Here is a 6,394-nt window from a genome sequence, read left to right on the forward strand (position 1 = left end):
GAGATGCAAAAGAGTAATAATGCAACACAGTGGCTAAAAATCACCTCAAGACGGACAATCAGCTACCGTCACCAAATTGCCCTGAATTGCAGTTTAAATTTAGTCTAAATGTCAGAAAAGATGGATTCTTTAAAGACTGAGGAGTAGCTACATTCTTTAAAGACTGAGGGGAAGCTACAATTTTTGCCATTTGTTTCAGTCTGAGTATTACCCTGGAGCAAGTCGGGAAACAGGTTGTAATTGGAACCACTGTTCTTTCACTGATTACTTTCTCTAAGTGCATACTGCAGAGGAGAAGGCAAGAAGAATAAATTGAATATATTTTTTTTTTACAAAAAGTAGGGCTGGATTAGTCTATCCTGGTTGCACACCTCATGTGTTGGATGGATCCACTTCTTCTCAGTCTGGCATCTCTGGTCCGAGGCACCTCAGCAGCAGTGACTTCTTGAGGAGGAGTGAGTGGGGTGTTATAAAAATAGTTCACAAAGAGGAGGGTAGGGGATTGCTGCTACTCCAAGGCTGGTATATAGATCATTTAGATTGGAAAAAATCTTTAAGGTCATCAAGCCAAATAATCTGTAATATGTCTAAAGTTAGATCTCTGTGTCCTTTCACATGGACTTGGCTCCTTGGTTTACTCCCTACCAGCATCACTTTCTGTACCCTGGCCAAAAAACCCAAGCAGATCCAGGCCAGCAGACACTTTTGTTTCCTCCTCATCTGCTTAGACACCACAGGCTATATCTGATCTACCCGTGATGAAAGGGAAACAGAAACTTGCATACCTTTTGTTCGCTCAGCAATTAAGAGCTGAGCAACAAGTTGGCTTCAGACAAATAAAGGAAAGAAATAATCTCTTGCATGTGTCCAGACTGACCGTCTGGCTGACTGACTTCTGGCAGCGTGTCACTCCGCAGGCAGCCTGCTGACAACCCAGCACACATCAGCCTCGTTTTCTGAGTGATTCCTTTTTGTTAGAAAAAGGAAAACAGCTTTTGAAGGCTCCTTGTTGGGTTCACAGCTGGATTTGGAAAGCAGACAAGATGCCTGGGGCTGACATGGCAGTCTTTGACATGGCCTCACTTAATAGGACAGCTCACATCCCAGACAGCAACATAAGGAAGAAACAGCAGTATTCCCATGGTGCTGTACTTCTGGCTACTCTTGAGATGTGTGCCCTCAGTCAGACACAGGGTAGGAATAAACCACGAGTCCTGTGGTCCATTCTGGAGCTGACCACCATGGGCTCTCCTTACCCTGGCTCATGACTTCACTGGGAAATGTTCTTGAGGAAAATAAAGATGGGACCAAAATAAAGAAGCATGAATGTAGCAATGACTCTATGGAGTAATAATGAGTAAGTCCATGTTTGTATTCACAGGGATTAATCCACAGGCAGTAGTCCCAAGAATGTAATTATTTGATGTAAATAATGACTATTCTCATTAATAATATTTATATTCTCTCTCCCTAATAAGAAGATATGCTTTTTGAGTTCCCTTTCTTATCATTATGGTAGAGGAGTTTTCTCTTTTAAAGTTAATTTCCTTTTCTACCCCTAGTTTCTCTTCCTAAGAGAAGTAAAAACCTTCCTGAAATCTGATAGCTCTGCTCTTCTGGGCTAGGGCAGACAGCCAGTACTGTTTCCTTGCCAGTTAGTGATTTTCTCATGCTGACAGATGTGTGAGACAGTGATAGATCAGATTAATTCTAATTTCTGAAGTGAGCCGACATTTGAACCCAGCTAATTTAAAATGTTCTTTCTGTGTTTAGTCTGCTCAGTCAATTTAACTGCAAATCTTTCTCTCAGTGCTGTCCTTTCAGCTGGTATGGTTGGGTGCATGGAGCCAGAGCTAACCGCCCCCTTATTGCAGCACACAGATGGAAGCAGATCGGAAGCTCACACGGATGCAATCCCCTGCGTTCATCGCCTGTTCTGCTTTACCACAGCTTTGTAGGACAAACCCAGCTTGCCCCTCGCTAGGGGATGCCTCCTCCTCAGCTGGTCACACAGGAGCCTGAGGGATATCACTTTGGGAAGGGTGGTGGAGGGTGTGAGGTTTACCCATCTCTCAAGGCAGTTCTCTGTTTAATCCTATTATTTTCCTGCTTTCCATGACTCACCAGCCTCACAATGTGATTTGAATCAGGCTAGCATAAATATTTTTTTTTAAACACTCATTTGTCTTTGTTTCCACAGATGTCCTTTCCAATGCAGCTTTCATTTCTCTCAATTCCTGTCTTTGCTATTTCATCATGAATACACTTGTCAGGCCTCTTTCTAGGATATCCAAATGTACCTGCATCAGAAAATGTCTCTTTTTCTGAAAAGGCTCTACAATTTCCATTGTAAATAATGAAAGCCCAAGATAATTTTCAATGAAAAATTGATTTTTTTTCTTTTAATAGAAAACGACCTCAGCCTATAAAAACTGCTTAATCAAAATCTCAGTGTTTCACAGAAAATGTCATGATTTGACATATTTGAAAAGTAAACATGGGCAGGAAGAGTATGCTGTTCCTTTTGACAACACTGGTTTACCCTTTATAGCCTCTTGAAGTTCTTTACACTCTAAATTTACACGATGTGAAATTATTAATAATTATGCTAATCTTTTTATCCACATTCTTAATGTTGATAGTACTGTAATCTTTCAGAAACTCAGTTGTTTTCACATTATATCTTCCTCCCAGCTTGAGAAGCAAAGAATCCCTTTCCACACTTTCTTTACTTTTGGTCTTCCCCCTGTAAAGCATGTATTCTTAACATAATTTTATTCTAGTTCTGCTTCTGTCTGATAAATGCATTTCTACTGTAGCCAGCTCTTGTCATCCTTTTGCTTTACTCTCATCTGATTCTTAGAGGAAAATGGAAAGTCTTCCCACACATTTTCAAAGCAAAATCAAAAGCCTTTTCCAGTTATTCCATATTCTGGTTCAATTCCATATTTCTGGTATTGAAATGAGGTCAGGAGAGTACCATTACATATTACTGGAACAATGAAAAACCAAAATGCCACAGAAAGACAGTTACTAATTTTTAATTTTAAAAAGTCATTTTAGATGTGTTAGAAAGTTTTGCCATTTACTTTTGAGAACTTGGAAAGGTTTCAGAAGTCTCTGTAGAAGAATTTTTTTTTTAATTCCTCAGAAGTTTTATCTTATCAGTGGCACTTTCTGCTCAGCCATAACCCTGGCACTGCCAGCCTGGCTGTTTGCATTGTTACCTGCCCTGATGTTTCTGTGGACACGTGTGCCTATCACAGGCTGTGTCCCTGTCCTTTAGTCTTTCTGCAGCTGCAGTCACAGCTCCGTGCAAGGAATTCACCTTTCAAAGGATTTACAGTTTGCTGTTTTAATCAGCTCTTCCTAGATGTTATATGCCTTTAATCCAGTTTCATTTATAGCTACTGGTAACTTCAATCAAATGTTTTTTCCGTTGTATTTTGATTTTATTATCTGAGACTAAAGAATACTCTTGCCCCTGTTAATAGTGGATTTCTTCAACAACACTTTGGGCAGTTTTAGCAGCTCCTGGGACAGCATTTTGAAACTGTGTGGTCTCATACATTAGATTATAAAAAATTAAAATTAAGTCTTGCAAAAAATTCTAATTAAAAGTAAGTGTAAATGAATACAACTTTGTTTCTGAAGATTCACCATTTAAATGAGTGGTTTTTTCCTATCAGAAGCATATAGCATATTGTTTACTACTTTGGAGAAATGGCACCAGTATGTAACAGGTAATAAACAGAAACATTTACCTTAATAGCAAAATCTCTTTTGCATAAGTTGCATACGTTTGTTTCTCTCTTTTGTCAGGACACACTATTATATTTAACCTTTGTCAAGCTTTGAAGAGAATGTGTCTAATTTCTGTCTCACAATACTTCCTAGCTCACTATAGTGTCATTCTTGAGCAGCATTGTGTACTGAATCTGTAATGTCTTACAAGGGAATTGTTTCTGCTCAGTGAATAAATGAAAATCACTAGAGATTCATTCCAAGCCTGATTTTTTTTCATCATTTAGCTTGCTCAGTGTCTTGACTTTTTTCCCCTTTCATATACAGATATTTAATTATTTACTCCACAAAACCCAAAAAAAAAAAAAGTAAGGAAAGCTTCCCATCACATTGGATCGAACATTTGTAAATATTAAGTGGATAATAAAGCCTGAGAGATGAGACCATGATCATATGATGTGACAGTACTGTTTAATAAGTCCTCTCAAGAAGTGTTTGCTTCATTGTCTTTGATTGTTGTCACTGACTGGTTACTTCAAGTTTCTTACTGTTTCTGAGAACAGAAAGTCCATAGAGAGCCACACTGCCTTTGGTATAATTTGAATTGATTTTTCCTTTTGTGCTGCTGCAGAAGATGGTGACTGTTCTCATTTTCCTACAGAAAAATTTTGGTAAGCATTTTTAACAGAAGGAAAGCATCTCTAATGCACTTCACGGGGTTTTTTTACTCCTTACAGGCAGGACTGCAGGTGGGTAGGGAGCCCTGTGAGACTTCCAAGCTAACAGTGTCTTTATCACAGGTAACAGATCTTCCAGACACCAGGCAGAGAAGTCAAAAATTCAATATGAACTCTGCCCATGGCACCAAACTAGATCATCCCCTTACTGATTAAGGTGTATGTCACACTTTATTGAGTGCTTAGGAAAGGGCAGCTCTCTCCTCCCACACTTTTGTCTTCTTCTGCCCCTTTCTTGCTCAGAATATATGTGGCACTGGAATATTTCAGATCATTTTCCTAGTCTGGTTCAATACACACTGTTGAAGAAGGATTGGAGGGCTTGGGATAGAAACTGTGCTTCAGTGTGCTTTTTAAACAGTTTGGCTGTGCCCTGCTCTTGAATCATGATAAACTGTAAAATGTCAGGTCAGTCCTTAAAGAATTAGTAAATGGGAGAACAAGTGCTATGTGCAGGAAGAGTGACAGAGGCTCCTGATGAAATATGAGGACAGAGATTGCTCATCTGTACTGTATATTGTGCTGCTTGTTTTTATGTTTATATATATTAAAAAAAAACCAACACAGATTTCTGAGAATAGAGAGTCAGCTTTAGAAAAACTGATGACTGAAGCAAAGAAAGCATTAGCTTTCTCATTAAATGCTAGTTACTGATAACACTTGACTGACCTATATACCTCTTAAACAAGAAAAAGGTATTTCTAGAGTGCCTGGGGAAACTAGCCATGGCTAAATTTTCTTTAGATTTTAGAAATTATGTTAATCATTTTATGCCTACAAGTTTCATAACGAGGTTTGAGCTAGGCAGCTGTTGCTTACACTGCTGGTCTCATGCAATGCAGCAGAGTTGTTGCCTGAATGAGAGCTTCAGGATCCAGGCACAGCATAGCAGAATATTAATGAGCTAGCTAGCATCCTGTTTGGTGCACATGGAAAGGGAATAAGCCCCCTAAGAGCTGAAATATTGAAAGAGCCCATGCTGTGGTAGAGAGCCCAGCACTGAGCAAGAGGGAACCTTAATCTGTATGGGCTTCCCACTGCTGCTGCACACCAAACTCCCATGTGCACTCCATAGGGAGCCTTCAGAAGTGATGGATGGATGCAGGGCTTCTGTGCTCACCAGAAGCCCTTTTGGCACCTTCACTCCTGCTCTTTGAGCCCAGCTCTGGCCAGGAGTGCCTGCTGCTTTCCTTCCCAGAGCACAGACTCAGAGGCAGGCAAGGGAGTGCAGGACAATGGGGCACAGCTCTGTTTTCCATTGTGGGAAGGAGGGTGAAACCTGGAAGAAGGCAGCAGAAAGGAATTTTACCACATCACACCTGAAGCCTGAATTTTACCTGTATTGTGAAGAAACCCTGAGTCAGTCTGACACCTGACAGCAGCATTTAGAAGTCTTCTGTAACCTACAGTAAGGGGGTCTGTGTATTTGTGTCTATACCTCAAGTGCTGTTTATGCAATTCAATAGTCCAAAATATTTTTGAAGAATCACCAGTGAATTTGGACAGGCAGCAGCTTTAAATGCTAGCCTTTTGCCTTGTCACAGAATCACAGAATATTCTGAGATCATTCATTCCAACTCCTTTCCCTGCACAGGACACCCCAAGAGTCACACCCTGTGCCTGAGGGCATTGTTCAAATGCTTCTTGAACTCTGTCAGGCTTGGAGCTGTGACCGCTTCTCTGGGGAGCCTGTTCCAGTGCCCAGCCACCCTGTGGGTGAAGAACCTTTCCCTAATATCCAACCTAAATTTCCCCTGACACAACTTCATGCGGTTCCTTTGAGTCAAACATAGTTAGATGCCACAAAGCAGGTGGCAGTGTATGCATTAACTGTATGCATTTTGTATAGACTACAAAGGCCTCTTCCGTCTTTTCCAAGGGGAGTGCTGATCTTCTCTCCTTTCATACAACAC

General features: G+C 40.4%; 1 non-coding gene across 1 annotated transcript; it reads right to left on the reverse strand.

The window, feature by feature from the left end:
* Positions 1 to 6,262: 6,262 nt before the first annotated feature.
* On the reverse strand, positions 6,263 to 6,394 carry LOC136291565 (U6atac minor spliceosomal RNA). Its single transcript, XR_010721629.1, has one exon. It is a non-coding gene; the product is annotated as a U6atac minor spliceosomal RNA (small nuclear RNA).

This window comes from Chamaea fasciata, unplaced genomic scaffold (genome assembly GCF_029207755.1).
Source record: "Chamaea fasciata isolate MVZ Bird 193981 ecotype frontalis unplaced genomic scaffold, bChaFas1.0.hap1 SCAF_6, whole genome shotgun sequence".
Classification (NCBI taxonomy): Eukaryota; Metazoa; Chordata; class Aves; order Passeriformes; family Sylviidae; genus Chamaea; species Chamaea fasciata.